The 22,533-nt window shown below is 38.8% G+C and overlaps 1 pseudogene; it reads left to right on the plus strand.

The window, feature by feature from the left end:
• Positions 1-3,121: 3,121 nt before the first annotated feature.
• LOC112541928 (serine protease 27-like) lies at positions 3,122-20,298 on the plus strand (annotated as a pseudogene).
• Positions 20,299-22,533: the final 2,235 nt, after the last annotated feature.

Raw genomic sequence — 22,533 nt, forward strand, 5'->3', positions numbered from 1 at the left:
AGACCCACCTTGAGAATGGTGTGTCAGGAAGTGGGTCACTTCCTGTTAAAGGGAAGCAAGGTGGCTCTCTGCATACCCAATAAGATGTTGCAGGAGACATCCCATATACAGGATGTGATGGAAAGGTTTACAAAGACTATTCAAACCCACTAATAGCTTGATCCATGTGAAGACAAATGACATGGCAGAAGAGACCTTGAAAGAATCTGGAGTCTACAATGCCTTGGGCAGGAAGGTGAAGGAACTGGGAACATTGGTAACATTTTTTATCAGTCTTTCTAGCTAAGAATCATAACACAATAAGAGGGAGGGAAAAAAAAGTCCTGAGAGTCATATGTGCTACTTAGAAGGGTTTGGAATTTCCTATGCTCCCTTCATGAAGAACTCCAGGAAAGAAATGGGTTGCATCTTGCAAAACTGGAAGGAATATTTGGCAGGCACCCCACCAGACTCATCAGGACTAGAACAAAAGGGGAAGGGTGGCAAAACTCCAGAACTGAATATGAAGCCAAGGACTGGGACAAAGAAAGCAGAACACAAAGGAAGAAGCAGGAGGCCAGGATGGGGACTCAGAGTTTCAAAGGACACTACAACAGAGACACCAGTAAGTGGTACTTAAACTTCAGATGTTTTGAGACACCAATGAAAAAAATAGGAGACTCGGAAACAAATAAGGAGAACTAAAGATCCTAATCCAGGAAGACCAATATGATGTGATGGGTTGAAACTTAGTGGGATGATATTCATGACTGGCACCCATTCAAAAATTATAAAAGCCAATAGAAAGGGTAGGGTATTGCACTGTATGTAAATAAAAATATATACATGTACAAAAATTCAAGAGCATTGAAATCCTGTTGAAAGCATTTAGGTAAGTATAAAGGGAGAGAGAAACAAAAGTGATATGAGAGCTTATTATAGACTACCTAGACAGGCAGAAAATACAGATGATGTCTTATTGAATCAAATGACCAGTCTTTCAAACATGCATACAATGGGGTATTTCAATTATCCTGACATCTACTGGAAATCTAATTCAGCCACGAGTCAGTTCTATGAAATACTTGTCCTCTCTCATTACAGTATCAACTTCAGCTGTCAGAACGTTGACAGAGAAGAATAAAGGATCTTCTATCCTGGACCTAATCCTTACCACCAGGCAGGACTTACCAGAAGGCAGGACCATAACCAATGGGTTAAAGCTATATGGAAGAAAGTTAATGCTAGACATCAGATAAGCTGTCAGCCAATGGAATAGGCTGTCACATGACACACTGAGTTCTCCTTCACTAGAGGACTTCAAACAGAGGCTGGGAAGAGTAGTGGATCTTGCATTCAGAGGGGATTGGACTAGATGACCTCTATGATCACTTCCAACTTTATGATTCTGCATGCACTAGGATTTACATGTGTGTATCATTGGAAGACCTGAAAGACCTGGTTAGGGATAGATTATCATGGAGAAAATCTATCTATGTGGTTGCTAGAAGTAAAAAAAAATGACTTGGTGGCACATAATCAGTCAATCAATCAATTAAAGGGGTCACAGTTTAAGTCTTTAGATAATCCAAGTCCATCAGGGCTCTAGGAAGGCTGCCTACGCTCAAAACTGCAATGTGTGTTTTTTAAATCTGCTTCAAGAATTCATCTTTCTCTCTTCTTCATTTTGACAGTTCATATAAAGCATTTTGACATCTTCATATAAAGTCCATCTGGAATAGGATATCCTGATAGACTCTTTTTTTTTTAATATTCGTTGCAACTACATTAATTTCAGTAGATGAAAACAAGGGAATATGTGTGTGTGTAGTGTATGTGTGTGTGTGTGTGTAGATTTTATATATATATATATATATATATATATATATATATATATCACACACACACACACACACACACACGCCTCAAGCATTTAGCTGTCAAGGTTAAGGTAATTAAGTAATATCCTTAATATGAGTAATTTGTGGCAAACAGCTTAACAATTGAGTAATTTGTGGCAAACAGCTTAATAGTCAGCATAAATACACAACACTAAAGAGAACAAATGGAGGCCAGGATTTCATAACAACTAATAAATTTGTATTTTTGTTTACTAGCAAGAACTCTCTGTTCCAATAGCAGAAATATAATAGAATGACCTTCCAGATCATAGATGCAATTTTCTTTCAATGCACTCTGTCTTTTTTCCTAGCAGAGCTTAATGCTCTGAACTGAACATGTGTGAAACATATTATGAAGTATTCCTTGATGCATAGGCAGTACACCAGAGGAATGTTCAACATACAATTTGACCAGGGGTGCCTAACTTTTGTATGCAACTGGAAGTCACAGCTGGTGGCAGTACTTAGCTAATATCTGTGTCTACTTGGGTGCAAAATCACCAGCAAATCCAAGAGCTGTAAATTAGACCATCACTTCTATAGCATTATCAATAGAACTACATAGATGTGTAGTCACCAGGAGTCAAACTCAATATGGCAGAGACTTTACAAGTAGTTGCTATAGTAAAAATATACAGCCTTTCCTCAATTTCATTTCTTTCCTTTACTGTTTTCTTTTCAAGCCCCATAGGGATCTCTTCCCATAGTTTGAAATTACTAATTCATTATTTAGGGCAAAGAGCAACAGGTTTTTTTTTCCTACTCTGTCAGGAATATCATAAAGCTGTCAAATATTGACACTACTGAAATACTGTTGCACTATAGTGTTGTCCTAACAAGTTGTTTCCAGGAGCTCAGAATTCAGCTTAGATTACTACTCCCAAATGCAAGACAAAGACATAAAGTGAATGTAAACCCGATTGTGAAAAAAAATGAGGAGGACAGAAGACTGAGCATGGAAGAATCAGGGGTGTCCTCTTAGTTGCTTTCCCATTTTCATGGCAATCTGGACAATTGGCTACATCACAGATTCTAGAAAAGATGTGAAGAAGTTACTAAGATCACTTGGACATGGTTAACATTCTAGACCAGCGCCCAACCCAATTTCTTTTGACAGGTATACACTATAAGCCAGTTGGCTTCTATTCCCTTTCATTGGATATCGGTCAGCCTCTCCCAATCATCCTGAAAGATTTGGATTCTTCTTTTTTAATTATTTCCTGGTACCAGTGCAGTCCACCATGGAAGATTGGCAAGTAGTCAAACAGCATGGCCTTGTGGCCTTCTGTGAAGCTCATCAGCTCCTGCTTCTGCTGGCATTAATAGGTAAGGAAACTTACCATTTTCTTCTTTTCCTGTTAACATTATCAAACTAAGCAAGCAAACCAGCTCCATAAAACTAAAACAAAAAGACACCAGGTGTTAAAACAGGTGTAGAACCAGGTATAGCAAAATCCTTCACATATCTATCCCAGAATGAGCGCCTTCATATCAGTAGGTTTTACTTCCAAACAAACAAACAAACAAAAATATTGCTGCTTTAGTTCTTTTTTGGTTATTGCTTTGCTGTGAACAGCATACTTGCATCCCTTTGCAAAAAGAAAAGAAAATGGATGATCTTTTGCAGTGTTTTGGAGACACCAACAACACAGTCCTCCATCTAGGAGCCTCCTCAGAAGAACCTATTCAGAAGTGGGATTTGTCACCATCAGTTCATTGTTAATACGTGAGGATAAAGCTAAGTCCAGGAATTGCAAATTTAGATCGGTGACTGCAATGCATTTATCGGGTGACATTGCTAATGTCCTTGTTATTTTTTCTGCTGTTCCATACAATAGAATATAATAAATCAATGTGCAATGCAAGATCCTGCTTTTGCTGCAGTTCCCCTATGTTCAGGTCTGGATTTTAAGTTAACTTTCATAAAAACCTTCTCTCTTTAAACTCAGTTTTGCTTTCTGACAGAATTCATATCTAATCCATGCAGGTAAATAACCATAAACATAATACCGCCATAATGAGAGCCAGTTTGGTGTAGTGGTTAAGGCATCAGTCTAGAAACCAGGACTCCATGAGTTCTAGTCCCGGCTTAAGCACAAAGCCAGCTGGGTGGCCTTGGGCCAGTCCCTCTCCCTCAGCCCTAGGAAAGAGGCAATGGCAAACCACTTCCAAAATCTTGCCAAGAAAACTGCAGGAACTTGTCCAGGCAGTCATCAGGAGTCAAGACTTCAGCATGTAACTCAGAAGCTGTAAAGTATGAAGTGGCAAGCTACATGCTGTGTGACACCTTTGAATGAATCAGTTCTATATTCTGAAGATACTCTCCCAAACTGTCTGTAATAAGAATAAGAATAAGAATTTGAAAAAGCAGTTACACACTTTTTATTTTATATAAATATACCAAAATTACTTCGGATTTTGATCTATCTAGAAAGCTTTTTGTGTAGCTTATCTTCTAAAGGCTTGAATGGAAAATTCTATTTTTCCTCAGTTTTATCTCAGGCTTCTGTTTAGACAAAAATGCATAGTATATTTTTTCCTGTGGGTAAACATCTCCCCCCACTGGATTCATAAGGAGCTGCCAATTTCTTAGCAAATGTTTACAAGTAGTTACAAGAAATTTTTAATTTTAATTTTAAAATTAAAAAGGCTCAAATCCTACTACTAAGTTTTGAAACAAAGAAAATATATGATCTTTTATTACATCCAACATACGATCATGTTGCCTCAATAGTTACATCAAGTCTCTTGTGATCTTTATTGCATTCTCTTACAATAGCAACACAAGCTCAAAGCAAACACAATCTTCATTACAGTCAATGACCAGAACTGAATAACCTGATCTTTTTCCTTTATTTAACAGACTATATGGGGAAAGCAGTGTCTGTTAAATCTGAAAGTACTTTTGCACATGCATAGCAAAAGCCTATTTGCCTTTTTGTGCCTGGATAACAGTTGGACTAGTGTGACGCGGTCTACATGGGGCTACCCTTGAAGAGTATCCGGAAGCTACAGCTGGTACAGAATGTGGCGGCGCGGACAGTCCTCAATGCCCCTAGGAGGGCACATATAACACCGCTGTGGCGTGAGCTGCATTGTTACCAGTTTGTTTCCAGGTCCAATTCAAGGTGTTGGTCATCACCTTTAAAGCCCTTCATGGCACAGGACCAGGTTATCTGAGGAACTGCCTCACCCCGGCTATTTCAGCCCGCCCCACTCAGTCCAGCAGAAGGGGCAGGTTGCAGACCCCACCGGTCAAGGAACTTCGATTGGTGGGGTCTAGGCAGAGGGCCTTTTCTGCTGTGGCTCCTGGCCTATGGAACATCTTCCCTCCCGAGGTCCGGTGTGCCCCCTCCCTCATGGCCTTCAGAAAAGGGGTTAAATCCTGGCTCTGCCAGAAGGCCTGGGGGCCAGATGGGGGCTCGCATCTGTGGGCTGGTGGGGTGATGGGTTGCCCCCCCCAGCATCTTGAAGGTTTTAGGGCTAAAATTTATAGGGGGGGTTTTAGGACATTTTTAATGCATGTTTCTATTTTTAATTATTTATGGATTTTACCCATTGTTGGAGGGATTGGTGTTTTTTCCTTTTTTTTGTTATTGTGAGCCACCTAGAGTCACCCATTGGGGGAGATGGGTGGCATACAAATTTATAAATAAATAAATAAATAAATAAATAAATAAATAAATAAATAAATAAAAACTTTGCACTGGCCTGTGCACGCCTGATCATTACAACACCTTCCTACTTCTACCATACATCCTTATCTTCCCTTCCCAGAAACAATAAAACCTTGATTTAACTGACTTCTCTGTTATTTTGGGGGGATGTCCAGATTCATATTTTGTCTGCTACATCCAAAGTCTGTTAAGTTAAGGTCTGTTAAATCAAGGATTACTATAAATATATCATCTTGAAGGGATAGTCAAAACCGACAAAAGTAAGTAAATTTAATTCTGTCCTTACTATGAGACTCTGAAATTCACTACCACAAGTTGGGATAACCATTGCTAATATAGACACATTCAGATGGTTGCTAGTCATGATTGCAACAGGTGAGCTCCAAAATCAGGTTATTGCTCTGAATCAGTCACTGAAGAATAGCCAAGGGAGAAAACTATTGTTTTCACATTTTGCATGTGGACTTTTCAAAGTCATCTGGTTGGTCATCACAGGAATCAGGATGTTAGACTAAATAAATCTTCGCTGGCATTTTAAAACATGGAAAATACGTTGTTTCATGAGTTATAAAATTATGTACATTAATTAGTTGCGTCTCTATGATTGATTGACTAAGATTTCTCTCATGAGATGGCATTTCTCACCTAAACATCTGGGACCTTTTCACCAACTGATTATTGATTATGAAGAGATCTTGCTAAACCTTGAACTGTCCAATTGGATTTGTTTTAGGATTTGTTTGCTTCAGACTAGGGAACAGAACTGGGAAAATGGAATTTTGTCATAAGTTTGTTTAACCTTAGTGATCAGATTTAAAATACAAACTCTTGGAATCTGTTGTACTCATACCACAGCAGCACTACATGGGAAGGACTGTACCATATGAATAGACTACAAGATTTCAAGCAAACAGTTTTAGGCTTATTCCTTCTTTTTTGTTTCTGAGTGGTTGAAATACATCTGTCACAAGTCCAAGAAAACTAATCCTAGCCCATATGCTGGATGGGCCAATATTTTTGCATACTAGAAGTTAGTTGCCTTTACAAATATGTCTTGGTAGTGTTCAAATAACTTTTAGTCTCTCTATAAATTGTGCTTCAGTATCCCTTCTAAACCCCAGGTCTAGTTCTGAATGTTTCTGTGAATATAATTTACAAATATCAACCAGCTGTATTTTGAAAACCACATTACCTCATCTCTCCAAAGCCCAACCAGATGGTTCCAATCTTGAAATCACAGTCCTGTGTGTTTGTCTTTGTATTCAGGGAAAAAGCTAACTGTGTCAAACTATTATTTGTTTGCTTTTCTTTCAATTTTCCATTTTTCCTCTTAATGAACTGACCTCAATATCACTTTACTTGCAGGTAAACTTTGTTTTGGGCTTCCAGTTTCTTTGGTGCATTTTGATCTAATTCACCTACCTTATTTCCTCAATTCTTTTAACATTTTGACTGTCTTAGAATTTCATTTCAGCCAATATTTTTTTTTCCTGGACTGTTCTTAATGCTCCAGGATATATTTAAAAACCTAACAACACTCTTTTTCCCCTTGCAGAAACTAAATCATTTAGTCACCATACCTCATGTCTCCACACATCCCTCAAGTTCCTCCTCCTCCTCCTCCTCCCACCCTTTAATTTTTGTTAATTATTTTAACAAGATTGTGGCTTTGTAAAAATTCAAATCAGTGCCTTTGGAACTGCCTACCTACCTGGTGCCCTAATCATAGCTGGTTGTTATTATAAGCAACACAAACTTAGATTCTTCACTGCTCAGCCAAATGATTTTTTAAAAAAAATATGGTTTGATGATTATTTTTCATTGTATGGTTTCTTTCCAGTTTACATTCCCACCCCCCTCCAAGGAACTCAGGGCTGTATACATGCATAGGCATAGTCCCCAGATACACATGTTTTATCTTCACAACAACCTTTGGAAACAGACAGGATGACCCCCATGCAAAAGAGAAGAGGGTTCCCACAACAAGGGATACAATTTTAGCGGAGTCAAAGATCACACTTGGCCTTTGATGGCATACTGGAAAAGAAACAGATTTTGAAAAGAGGGTGAAGCCAACAAATAATCTGATTTAGTTCACTTCAAATATTACATTGAATTAAATACAGTGAATTTGATTATTAAATTCTGTATACGGAGAGTGATTTCCTCCATCTATCCCATGAAACATTATCATTTAGCAGCAAGTTTTAGACAAACTCTTAGAACTCCTCCTCCTAATGTTTGTGAGACTCTTTTCTATACCTTTAATATACACTTGGAAGGCAAATGTCAGCATTAGAAATTATTCCTTTTGAAAGGTCCTCTTCTACACAGCTTTGCTTCACAAAGAAGCACGAGCAGTGGAATTTTTTTGTTCTTGAGCATCTGAAAAGTAGGGTCAGAAAGAGTGGTTTTCCCCAGGTGGGCCCACATATTGCATGATTCCAGGCTTTTCTTAAACATGCTGTGTTGAACAAATTATAATTTGTTGGATTTGCACATCATATTAAGCCATAGTGTGTGGTTTGAATCCATAATGCATGGATTTTTCCCAATAGGTTACATTAAAACGAAACAAAACGCATTATAGTTTAGTGTGCTATAGGAACCCAGGCAGAATTTTTTCATAGCCCGGCTCAGATCCTGGTGTCTAGTCTGACATTCTAATCACTATATCACATGGGTTCTTAGATTCTCAAGTAGGTTAATCATTGCTAGAAGGCGGCCAGATCACACCTGCGATTACAGGTTTTAGTTTTGTTCTGCACAAGGACCCAAATGAGAAAGTGGCAAACTATATTATACTGTGTGACACTGAAACCAGTAGACTCAATTTTTAAATTGTTCTGTATGTCAAAATTTCCTGGAAGCAGTGATTTAAACTCTACAGAATGAGGGTGGAACCTTGAAGAATGGTCACTTTAACGCTCAGATCAACAACATCATCTAAAGCATTCTTCCAGCCATGCATGAAAAAGATACAAATTTGCTAGGGACAATTACCCCAAAACGTAAATAGCTTTGCTTTGTTCCAACAATTATTTGAACACAGCCCAAGAACAGGCAGGGCAATATTCTTTTGTCTAACGTTATTATTCTTTAACCCACCTCTGCTTGAATGAATTCCAGAAACCATTTTTTTCTGTTTCTGGGAACTGCTTGCCACTGGATGTTTTTTAAAGTTGATTACTAACAAAATTATTTCTGAAAGAATGGCAGTGGGAATATGCTCTTCCTTTCTTCCTATCTACGTTTGGCTAAATGTAATATAACACAACAGCCTCAACTTCAACTTTATTAGCATATCCACATTATAACTTTATATTGCTTCTATTTTAGAGATGCTATTCCATAAAAATCTCAGGAAAAAGGATGGGTGATTTTGTCCATTTTAATGACCACAAGTCCTGCTCAGTCCTATTTCTGTTTCTGTTTATATATTTAGCCAAAAATTTATTGTATGTATATTTTTTATGTACACACACACACGCACACACGCACACACACACACACACTATAATGGATTAATGAAATAAAACATCCTGATTTCCCAGCACTATATAGTTAAATATATTAGAAGGATATACCTGACAATCAGATCAGTACTACAGGTAGTCCTTGTTTAGCAATTGTAATTGGTTCTGTTGACTCAGTCATTAAGCAAAGCAGTCGCTAAGTAAAAATTATGTGACTGCACTGTGCTTACAATCTTACTTCAGCTTCCTTTTGTTTTACAACATCAGAAAGACTGACCCTGGGTGAGCCCAAATGGCAGGAAGATTTCCAAAACTCGATTCATGAGGAAGCCAGGTAAAAGGGCAAATCTTATAGCTTTTTTTTCCCAACTCCCCACCTTTTGGAATGCTCACCTCAATGCTGGGATAATTAGCAGGAAGAGAATTTATGTTCGTATTTACATTCATTGGAGAGGAAGGGAATACAAGGGAGTAAGTAGGCACACAATGGGGAATACACATCGAAAGGAATGTGCTAGTGCCAGCTGCGCTTATGGCTGCAAGCCCTTAGGAGACAAACAAAAGCCTTTTGTGTGAAGCTGATTAGGGACTTGTCAGTGTCAGGCAGAAGTGCCAACCAGCCAGAGAGTTCTAATGGACTATGGTAATTAAGGCCACAGAGGTGAGCTTGTTAACTTGTGGCTAGCACTTTTTAGGGACTCTGCACAGAAAAGCAGCTCAGGAAAAGATAGCTTGGTTAGGCAATCTTTCTACTCTGTTAGGTGGGGGAGAAAAAAGATGGGTCAGGCACGGAGAATGGTACTAACTGACTATAACAGTGAACACATGACTGAGATAGAGACTCTGTGAAGGTCATAAATGTGGGCATTGATTGCAAAGTTCCTTTTTCATCACAGTCGTAACTGCAAATGGTCACTGTCCAAGGCAGTTGCTAAATGAGGACTACCTGTATAGATTTATTTTTTTTTAAAACTGAGGGCACAAGCAAGCAAATATTGTACACTCCTGAGTAGTCTGTTTGAAGAGAAGAGCTCAGCCGGGAGTCTAACAGGATCCATCAGCTAAGATATCTTCACAAGAAATATAGATTAAACTAAAACAAGCATTTCCTTACTGAGAATAAATACTGATATTTTTAATTATAGTTGGACAACTTGCATTTGTGGTTCAGTTGGCATTTTGCCAAATCAAGAACAGCCCCAAGAACTAGCATATGTATTTTGCATAGCTTGTTCTTCAATACCTAGTTTCTCATTAGAAAACCTTAGCTGAGCTTTCAAGAAATCCAGGTAAAAATCACTGAAATATCCAATTTTTCACAGAAGCCTAGTCATCTGATCCAACCCTCTCAGTGCAGGATCCACCACAACATCTCTGACAAATGACTGTCTGAAAATCTCTAATAACGGAGAACTCACCACTTAATGTGATATCCTGTTCCACTGACTAACAGCGAGTCAAAACATTCCTCCTGATGTCTTTTCTGAACCTCCTTCCTTATAATTTTATCCCATTAGTTCTGGTCCTACCCTCTGGAGCAATAGAGAATAAGTTCATTCCTTCTGTGTAACAACCCTTCACATGTCGGACAACTGCTATTGTATCTTCCCTCAGTTGTCTTTTCTGTAGGCTAAATAACTATTCCTCACAGTACTTTCATACATATATGAAAAAATCCCCTCTCACCCTTATGGGTGGTATGTGTCTTCTCAATCTCAGGTACTTTACCACCACTGGAGTCACTTTAGCGTTTAGTTTCCACATTCTCTCTCCTTCAGACCCTGGTACTTCTCCAGCTTCTCATACTTCTTCTCCCTGATGTTGCTGTCACTTGGCACTGCTACGTCTACCATCGCTGCTGTCTTCTGGTCCTTATCTACTACCAGAATGTCTGGTAGATTGGCTGGTACCTTCCTGTCCATTTGGATCTGGAAGTCTCACAGGATCTTAGCCTCTTAGTCCGAAGGAAGGAAGGAAGGAAGGAAGGAAGGAAGGAAGGAAGGAAGGAAGGAAGGAAGGAAGGAAGGAAGGAAGGAAGGAAGATATATATATATATATATATATATATATATATATATATTTTCAAGTAATTGAATATATATATATATCCAAGTAATTAGAATTACATGTCATTAGAACTAAATTATATACCCCACATAAAAATACATAAAAAAGAATAGAAATGAAAACTAGAAAGGCAATAAGAAGGATAACTCTCTCTCTCTCCCTCTCCACACACACACACACACACATACATGAATACATTTTTATTGCCTTTCGAATCTGGATATATATAATTCCCCTCTCACCCCTGGGTGGTACGTGTCTTCCTCAATCTTGGGTCCTCTACCAGAGGCCTAGGAGTTTGAGGGTTCTGCACAGTATCTTAGCTGTTCCTAGCACTGCTTTCTTTTAGACAGAGAGCTCTGATGTTGTTCCTGGGATCTGTTGGAGCCACTCTCCCAGCTTAGGAGTCACGGCCCTGAGTGCTCCTAGCACCACTGGGACCACTTTGGCCTTTTCTTTCCAGATCCTCTTTAGCTCCTCCTTCAGGCCCTGGTACTTCTCCAGCTTCTCATGCTCCTTCTTCCTGATGTTGCTGTCACTTGGCACTGCTACATCTATCACTACTGCTGTCTTCTGGTCTTTATCTACTACCATGATGTCTGGTTGATTGGCCAGTACCTGCCTGTCTGTCTGGATCTGGGAGCCTTGTGTCTTGTCCTCTCGGAATTGATGGAATTGATGGACAGTATCTATATATCTATATATTCACACACACACATACACGCATATGATTAAAACTATAAATGTAAGTTTTATGGAATCTTAAGCTTCACAGGGTATATCTAAAAGATATGAACAAATGACTCTGTCTTTCTCTTCTTGCTTGCTTGCTTTCTCTTTTTCTCTCTCTATGCACACAGACACAGACACACGCATGCATTATGTTTTTGCATGATAGCTAAAATATTCTGACCAAGGCAGGCACCTCATTTTGTCTAATAATAGAGCTAGTCCTATCAGTCTCCTCATGTTATGCGATACTAATGCCCTGGCCAAAAGTTCTCATATCTTTTTGGTAATTTTAGCTATTAAAGTCCTCACAGAAGATCATGAAATATTTTCTACCTGCATGTGATATTCCCCTGGTTTTGATTGGGAGAATTAAATGGGCATTTCCTTCTTGTTCCTTAGAAGAACTCAAGGCCTATACGAAAAAGTTTGCCTGAGAACATCTGTGGTTTTTCTTCCACCTTTTTCAAAAGGAGCTAACAATGGTAATGATATCACCTAACCGTCTGCATCAGATAATGCTGGCATGGAAAGGTCATTAAAACCAAATAAAAAAAGCACCAATATGTAGTTGATTTTGGTTTAAGTTGATTTCAATGATGGTATAATTGGATTTCAGAGCACTGCCAGATTTTCGGGAAGGAAGTGAATTATGGTTTTGCTAAGTAAGTTTTGAACAGGGAGATTGTCTTTACTCTACCAGCTCTTGGATGAAATAAAATTGCTATGTCATTGTATAGGACAGGTCTGGGGACAAAATAAGGTAGCTCTGCCAGACTGTGCAGGATTACCCTATTTTTTCCTAGGTGTAATTGGCAACAAGTAGCATGAATCTATATAGGTTTCTGGGGTAAAGAAATGAGGCTAAGCTGATCCACCTCAATCTCAGTTACTGTGTCTCCTAGTCCTTTGATCTAGATCAGAGTTTCTCAACCTTGGCCACTTGAAGATGTGTGGACTTCAACTCCCAGAATTCCCCAGCCAGCATGTTGGCTGGAAAATTCTGGTAGTTGAAGTCTAGATTCTTGGCATTATCTAATGCTTTAGCAGATTCTGCACCAAGGAAGGGATTGGACCAGGTGACCTCTGAGGTCTCTTCCAACTCTCTGATTCTATAATAACTTTTGTCCCCTGGTCATCAATAAAGACCTATTAAAAAGATACATCTGAGCTGCCAAGAATTGATAGATACAGGGTTGTTTTATTTTATAGACTTCTTGGTTTATTCCAGGTTATCTCTGAGAGATATCTGCCCCCCCCCTTTTTTTAGTTTTACCAAAGTTGCCTATTTTTAAATTAAACTTATCTTCTGAAATGTAGGTACTTCCTACATTGATTTACATTCAGATCTGATTCATGTGTACTTATTTCTTTAACTGAAATGACGAAGTCCAACTGTTTTCTTTCAGAGATAAAAAAGCTTGGAGTTGGTGACAGTCTCATGATGGGTCCAGAAAGTTATATTTATAGTTGTCTTCTTGTAGTGAAAATTGAATGGAAGAAAGCATCTTGCTTTTGTCAAGTACTTTATGTTGCAAGAACACTTTTTCAAGATGAAGAAAAATTGGTCCTTGGAGAGGCCTGATGTCAAAATGGGATATTAAGCCCAGAATACTGAGGCCTAGTGAAGCCTATTGTTTTTCTTCTTGTTTTGTAGGTTTGCAAGAGATTCACGCAATTACAGGTATGTATGTTTTCTGAAAATTATCCATGGAGGGAATAGAAGGTAGCATTGTAGGTCAGAAATGGAGAACATACCGTATGCTCTATTACCTAAATTTGTCTCCCTAAGCCTCCCTCATAAAGACTCCAGTGAGACCCCATCCTCTCCTCTTCTTCAAGCCTCTTTCCCTCTCTCAAGATAGAACCTGAGTTGGTTTTTTTTCTGGGCTTTTATTTAATTTTTCAGACAGGGACCTCTAGCTTCCAGCATCTTCAAGCAATAACTCCCTCAAGGGTTTTACTTCACCTTACCTTCACCAAAGAGATATTAAAAGGGTACAGAGGCTGGCTTTTTGGGAAGCCACACTTCATGTGATCTTGTTACCATAAAAAGAGCTCTTCAGGGCTTTTATTTCTGCTCAACTCCCCTGCCTTTCCAAAGGGAAAATTTGGAGCAGATAAAACCAGCTCTGTGCAAAACTATTGCTTCAAGGTCCTCAGGCCTTCATCCACTCCTTTATTGTTAGGAAACAGGAGTAGACTAAGTATCTCCTCAATATTACATTACATTAAGGCTGGAGCTTCAGGATTTGGGGTTCTAGTCATCTTCAGCATTATCATGTACTCTGTAGCAGATGCTTGAAGAAGTCATCCATTCTTCATGTTGGAGGCTTCCCTAGGTGAATGCCCTTTTGAGGGAAAAGTATCCTATTTTACCTTCTTTCCAACTATAATATTCTTAATGCTGGAAAAATGGTTCTACTGATTTGGTAACCTCTTTGATTTCTTGTGAAAATGAAGGGTGTTTCAGTTACTCTGAATTTGGCAGGAAAGAATACACTCAATTTTTTTCAGACTTCTGCCTCAGGATGATGGTGGTCTGCCTAGAATACACAAAACAGCATTGCTACTACAAGTTCTAGAAAACCCCTAATGGTGGTTACCAGCTGTGGAAAGCTTTGATAGCCCCAGTGGATTTATTTCCACCATCCTTAAAATATTCCCCCAGCCATAATTAGAAAAAAGGGAGAATGTTTCACCCCCTACTTGCATTTGATTTCTCTCTCTTCAAATGTTGTTGATTTTTTTCCTGGATGATTGATATCCTGCCTTACCTACAAGAGCTGAAGGCAGTAAACATAGCACTTTTTCCTCCATTTTTTACCAACAATGATCTTGTGAAGTAAGTTGGTCTGAAAGATAATGACTTGCCAGAAATCATCCAACATGTTTCAATGGATGAATATGAACTTGAACTTCTGTCTTCTTGGTACTAATCCTATACCTTAGCCAATACCCCATAGTAGCACTGAGTGGGACTCACCCATATATTTAATTTTCCAACTGCACATTGCAATAAATGAATATATTAAATAATCTAGAGTTTCCTGTGAGCTTGGAATATCCATATACAAAGGAGGCTTCTTGATGAGTCTCTGAACAGGTATCTGCTCTGGCTCTTCCTATGTAGCACCTATACGCTATACAGTAACTAGGTCAGGTTATTTCCACCATAGTGTTGACTAGGATCTCTATGTTCTCAGTGATTTCCCAACCCCACTCGCAAGTCATTCTGAATGAAAACCTGCTTTTCCCTGCAGCCTGTGGACAACCTCTTGTCAGCCTCAGTCGTATTGTGAAAGGAAAGGACACCATCCCTGGCGAGTTCCCCTGGCAAATCAGTTTACAATTAAACCAAAAGCATGTTTGTGGAGGGTCTCTAATTTCAGAAGAGTGGGTGATAACTGCAGCCCATTGTTTCTATCAGTGAGTATAGTGAATGACATGTGGACAGGGTGGCGTGGCATCCTACTAACAAGAGCCCAGGCACAAACTTCTCTAACCTTGCCCATAATTGGCTCAGTTTTTGCAAAAAGTGCATGGGAAGCCCCTTGCAGGACCATGTAGCCATCATTGATCTCTGTTGTATCTGAGTTCTGTAACACTTTGATTGGATTGCAATTGCTGAAACCTATTTATTTATTTAGAGATTAGTACATTGTCCAGCCCACTTTGACCAACCTTGAAAAATCTGGATGTTTGTGGGCCCCCAGGGAATCCCAGGGCTATAGTCTAGTTTGAGAAGTTCAGAAGATGAAAATGGCAAATCACTTCGATGTTTGTAAACCACCCCCCTAAATTAAAACAATACTCCCAGATGTCTCTATGAAGACACCAAGAGTCAATTTTGACTCAAAGAGCCTTCACTTTTTTAAAAAAAATCCTTAATTCGTTTCCCAGAGTAGCTGATAATGTCAAAATGCAATTAAAGTAGAGGCATGGTGACATATCAAACTCACACGCACACACAAAAGCTAGATCCAAAGTACTCCAGCACCTTTTCAGTCCTGCACATTGGCTTTGAGTGGATACTGACATAAAATTTCCCACTGTCTAAAATCAAAAATAAACAGTGTATGACACAGAGACACAAACCAGGCCATGTAGCTCAGCATGAAAATATATAGGTTTAACAAATGAAGGTTCAGCAGTGACACTGAACTCCTTGAACCATACTAGGTTACATGGACAAGTAGTTCTGAGTATTTCAATAGTAGACCACATAGCCTTTATTCAGCAGCTCAGAAGCTAAGTACAGCATTCTCCAACACAGATGTCCAACATTAACATCCAGAGGTGCTGAAGCTTGCCGTTCTGGATTCTACATAGGACAAACAGGCTAAAATAATTAATGGACATAAGTTTGATATAATGTTGATATAAAAGCAAAGGTAAAGTAATATCAGAGCATTTCAACCTCCCAGGACATTCCATTATAGATCTCAAAGTAATCATTGACAGTTTAATTCAGTGACAGATTGCTGAATTCATATGCCTCAAAAGGTTCCAGGCTATCATAGAAGGTCTCAACAAATATAATGGGCTTTTAAGACATTACTGTTGTTAAGTGATAAGGTACTTGTAACCTGTCTCACATATAACCTGATCTGCATAACCACCCTGCCTTTCCCTACCTTCTTCCCCCGGAGTAGTCCTTGACATAATTCCCAGGGTCACTTACTTTAAAACTTGCTCCGAATTCACTCCTCCACCCCAGTACATTTTTGTGTACAAGGACCTCTCACAATACCAAGTCCTTCTGGGAGTCACCCAGTTTTTCAATCCTGGCCCACAGGCATGCTGCTTGGGTGTGCAGCAAGTCATTGTACATCCTACCTATGCAGGTCACACCAGCAATGGAGACATTGCTCTGGTTCAGCTGTCTAGGAAGGTCCACTACTCACACCTGATCCTGCCCATTTGCCTGCCTGATACCTCTGTGAATTTCCCCCCAGGCCAAGTGTGTTGGGTCACAGGCTGGGGCAACCTGCATCATTCAGGTATATGCAAGACAAAGAAGCAATGAAGCAAAGCAAAGCAGACAATGGGATTGTCTGATAGAAAAGTTATAAAAATGATGCATGGAATGGAGAACTCTCCTGAGCTCAGTCAAACTATAATGTCATGAGCTTTTAGAATGAACTAAGGAAAAGTATAACATACCCAAAGCATTAAAAAGAATGTACCTTATTCTAGAAATCAAACATTTGACTGATGAATATAGCATCTGCAAGTGAATATAGGATCTGCATCTTGGAACCCAAAACTAATTAATATTTTTAAAACATGTATTGACCAATTTCATTTCAAGACCTTGGGGTGAGGGAGGTTAGACTGCTAAAAATTGTGAGATTTGGGCTATTTTTTAGGAGATGCCTGCTGCTGTTTTCATTTTTTTAAAGCATGATAATTTTTTTTAACACCCATCTTGTCATGCAACATGAGACAGTGATGTCTCCATGTCCCAGAAATGTCCTGACCTAAAAAAACTATGAAAGAAATTGCAGAGAAAAATGTGAAATAATCTGTAGAAATTATGGATCTGAAGGGCTTTAAAGATGGCAGTGTATGTGTGAGAGGGAGGAATGTTTCAAAAGAAGTGCTTCAGTGTCACATAATGTTGTCATTGCAGTCAATCTTCCCTCTCCATAAATTCTCCAGAAGTTAAGGGTGCCTATCATCAACTCAAAGACATGCAGTGAACTTTATCGCACCAACATGAGTGATGGCCTGACTCCACAGGTGATTGCAGATGATATGATCTGTGCTGGCTTTGCAGAGAGCAGGAAAGATGCTTGCAAGGTAAGTAATATCCTTTCTCAGATACATTACAGTGTTATGGTGCCCCCTTACGGACAGCCAGTTTGGTGTAGTGGTTAAGGCATCAAGCTAAAACCGGGAGACTGCAGGAACCTCTCCAGGCAGTCTCCAGGAGTCAAAAGAAAATAACTGACCCGAAAGCACAAAATATGTAATATATGGAGAAGGACCAATGCCATCACATGTAAGAAGAGGCAAGTGATGTTTAAAATGGGGGAATGGGCAGGGGGGAGGTGAGATTTATATAGAAGGAGGAAGCTTCTAGCTTAATTATTTTCTCTGGATGATAAAATGATTGTAAGGTGTCCTATTTTGGATGACGCTATCTGAGTTTCTGCAGGTGACTTTAAAATAGACAGAATGTATCTCCCCATGTTTGCAGAAGATGGTAGGAAGCTCTTTCTGGTCAGCCCTAGATGGAAATCCAGAAATGTTAGATCCTAACCTTTGACATCTTCACAGTTATCACATAAAGCTAAAATTAACTTTCTTCAACTGCTACTGCTCTTGAGATGTGCTGGTTATGAAATCTGGAAGTCATAACTTGCGTGAAAGTAAGAAGGACTGAACTTAATGCATGGGACTTTTCTTGAGGATCCAAAGGGACAGTGGAATTATAAGCTATTGTACCTATTTTTTAAATGAAACCTGAGGTATTCAAGGTGATCCAGTGACTAAGATTCAATAGTGGGATTTAGGTTTCAGGGATATTGTTGAGTTTCCAACTTTTTCCATTACTTCCCTTTGCTCTCACAGAAAATTATTCACTGTTTACAGGATTTTAATTTTACTCCGCATTCCTCCCATTCCAATATTCATTTCAATTTTCTTGGTTGACAGGGTGATTCTGGAGGTCCTATGGTTTGTCTGGTGGGCCAGTCATGGGCTTTGGCTGGTATCATCAGCTGGGGTGAAGGATGTGCTATTGAGAACCGCCCTGGCGTGTACAGTTGGCTCACATATTACAAAAAATGGATCCACAGCTATATCCCAAATATTGAATTCATCAAAGACCCCAATAGTGATGAATCACATAACTGGCAGCAGGATTCCAAAGGCCCCAAACATTGCAAGATTAACTTGTCTGACCATAGTTCCTCACATACTACCAGCTCTTGGATATTGATGGTGTGTCTACTGATTTTTGTATAATTAGTAGATAGTAAGACAGTATTGACCTGGTGGGTTATGGAAGAGAAAGAATTACCAGCCAGCTTCCTTATGCACCTTTTGGAGGTTCACTTCCATGTTCAGCATTAGCTGTAGCAAATAACTCAGCTTTTATTGTCTTCTTTTAAATGAGAGACCAAATATATGTTGAAAGTTTTTATACTATAGTTTCTCTTAGATTCCAAGCATTTTTATTTTAAGGCCAGAAACCTAGTTAAAAGTTATATTCTTCCAACTTGACTAGAAGCGAGGATTGCTTTCTGGCTGGTTATTTCTTATGTACTCAACTTCAGTTAAAACAAGACAAAACAAAAAACGAAATCTTAACTTTTTTACCAGTCTCATTTCTGAACATGAATTGTGTTCTGGCATTCTGGAGTTGTCAGCATTATTATTAATGCACGCATGCACATACACACGCACTCATTTCCAAACAGACACATACACACCTATATATAAAAGCACTAAAATGTTATTAATATGTATTACCCTGGTTTAATTTTTTCCATGAAGATTGGATTCAAAAGCTGAAACAGTGAAGGATTTGTATTTTGCACATTTGAGCTTTAACTTCAGTTGGGCACATCTCACAAGTTTTAAATTAATGTTTGAGCAAATGGATGGAAGTTTCCTATTTTAGGGGGAAAAAATTAAACATATCTTTGCAAAATTGTGTGGACAATTTCTACCCTTTTCTTCACTCCATCCTGTCACTGAAATAACTTCTCTGGAAATATCTGCTTCAACCATTATATTGTATTTGTCTAGGCTAGTAAGCATGTAAAGATTTCAGAGATAGGCATTTGGCTTTAAAAGTTCATTGGGAAACATGGTTTCATTTTTAGAAAAGAAAAAAGCTAAAAGAAGAAAAAACACCCTGGAATTTATCTTTATTAACATTCAGTTCCTTCCCCTCCCAGGCACATATGTTTCACTACATAAAATAGATGAGCCTTTCCCAGCCTGATGCCCACCAGATGTGTTGGAAATTGATTCCCATTATTCCAGCACCATAGCCAATAACCATTCTGGCAGAGGATGATGGAAACAGCCATGCTGGCTGGAAATGGTGGAAGCTTTAGAATACCCTCCAACTCATCTGGAGGGTATTATATTGGGAAAGGTTGGCATAGATGAAAGTGCTATGATGGAGTTGTACTAGAAGGAAAGGGTCTGAACTAACCAGGAAAGAAATTAATCAATGAAACCTGTGCATCAAAAGGTGCTTGTGTTCCTTCTTAACCTAGCCCTTCATTGATTCTTATTATAGTTGTGTATTGCTAAACCATAGCAGTTTACCAGCAGATAAAAGCAAAATATAACATTACAAAGATAAAACAAATCAATAACGTATAAAGCAACAATAGTGAAGTGGCCATGGTGGCATGCTAAGCTAAATGTGGTTGTCACTTGTCACATATGTCATTTTTGCAGATCCAAGCAGATGATGAAAGTACCGTATTTTTCCATCAGTAAGACGCCCCCATGTACAAGACAACCCCCACTTTTCCAACCCAAAATTAAGAAATCAATATTTTAAAGATAGTGCAGAACACATTTTTTATTTAGTAATTAGGTAACATTTACTTGGTGGGAGGAGGTCCAAACTGTCTCTCTGCAGCTCTATTTCCATGCTCTTTTGCATAACTGATTACATTCAATCACGAGTGAAACTGCCGATAGCTTGTCTCTGCAAACAGACTTCCTCCAATTGGTTTGTTCAGCATCAGCTGACGTCAGTTACATAAGGCTCGTGATTGGAGGAAGTCTGTTTGCAGAGACAGTATGGGCAGTTTCACTCGTGATTGGAGGCTCGTGATTGGAGGAAGCCTGTTTGCAGAGACAAAGTATGGGCAGTTTTGCAACCACGCAGTTCTCTCCTCGGCTTACTTCCTTGCATAAGACGCCCTTCAATTTTTAGTGTAAGGATTTTAGAAAAAAGTATCATCTTATAGTCAGAAAAATACAGTAGTTTCTTTTAGGACGTTATAAAGAGCTAAGGAACTGTCTTGGCTCTGTGATGGAGCACCTACTTTTCATACACAGTGGTTTTCTCTGTATGGGCAGAAAACCACTCTAAAACTCTGAAGAGCTAGTGCCAGGGGAAAACTAAAGGTGGGCAACTTTAGTTATTTTATTTATTTATTTAACATAATTTATATCCTGTTGGATCCTGCAAACCTAGGCTATGTGACACTCTGCAGTCCTTTTGGTAGGTCTATATGCCTGTTCATGTAGTCCTGCACACTTCCCAGTCATTCCTGAATTAATGGGTACTATAATCACTGCATATTTTCTGAAAGACTCTCTTCCTTTATGCACAATAACCATAAAGAGTGGCTATTGAGTGATAAAGCTATAGTATCCAATGGTCTGGCTTCTTTATTATACCTGTGGTCTAGACAAAATTCTTGGCCACACTGATGTCTTGAAACATAATGTCTATCATTCTCAAATAAATTAACTATAATAACTGTATCAAGAACTATAACTATAATTGTATCTGGACAGTTCAAGGTTGGGAAAGGAAAGTTGAGGGTGCTAAGCTTGCAGGATTAGTGGCCTTATATATGACTTTATTGGCCATGAATTACAACTTCCAAGTCATGATTGCCCCTGCTTCAGGAAGGCTTTAGCAAGAGTTAGATTTCAAGCACATAAATATCCTCCTTTCTTAAAGTTTTATAGAAAACATAGAACAACCAAGTTATATCAACATTAGAATGAATACAGCTGATTGGTACCTATGTAACTTTCTGTATATTCATGTACACACATCTCCATATACTTCAGTGTTTATTGCTTCTGCATGTTAAGGAAGTTTGCTTATTATGCAAAAGCCACATGTGGAGACACTGGCTGGGTCCACCTTACTTCCTGAATCCTAAACTTGAGTTAACAAATCATGATTGTTGTGTCTACATAATATGCTGTATTGAAATGGAACATGTTATGGCCCAGTGCCATGGCCTGATACATATGAAGACAATGACTGGGATCCTTTTACACAGTGAACCACAAATGACCCAATCCCATTTTAACCTAGTCTAACATGGTCCTAGACACTATGTACGCAAGGAATCTTTCAATTGGGTTGCATGACATATTGAATATTATTGCAGATCCCTATCTCCCTAGCTCTTTTTCATCTAATCTACCTCCTCCAGGTTTGTTGCCATTTCACTCAGTTTCATCTCACATTTATTTTATTGTTGAAATTTTCTAAACAAGTTTCTTGCCAATTAAGACATGATAAAAATTAGCAAGCGCTAAGCATTTCTGATCAAACCAAGTCCATGATATGCAAAGTAAGACTTGCAAAATTTAGTTGACTGGTTGTTATGAGCTACGTGTGTACAGAAGATGGGAGAAAACTGCATGCTGTTGCCTTTCCAAAGGGCCTCCAAATTGAGCAAATCATGTCTTAAACTTCTGTTATAAGTTCAGCTCCACTTTAAAATTAATTTGCTTGGCAAAACAAGGCATTCAATAGATTCAGGACAAACAATTTGGAATTACAGGGGGGAAAAGTTAATAAGGGAGCTATATATATCAGTGGCAGAGAACATTATGTATGTAAGGTCCTAGTAGGTCCCTTTGATTTATTAATTTGATCTGAAAAGAGATAAGAGATTAATATCATATACTATATATGTAGAAATTCCCAGAAACAATCTGCTGAAATTCAGAAGATCTTAGAGGACAAGTGAT

This window comes from Python bivittatus, unplaced genomic scaffold (genome assembly GCF_059951505.1).
Source record: "Python bivittatus isolate LINGU-HERP-01145 unplaced genomic scaffold, Pbiv_v1 ctg000440_np1212, whole genome shotgun sequence".
Lineage (NCBI taxonomy): Eukaryota > Metazoa > Chordata > Lepidosauria > Squamata > Pythonidae > Python > Python bivittatus.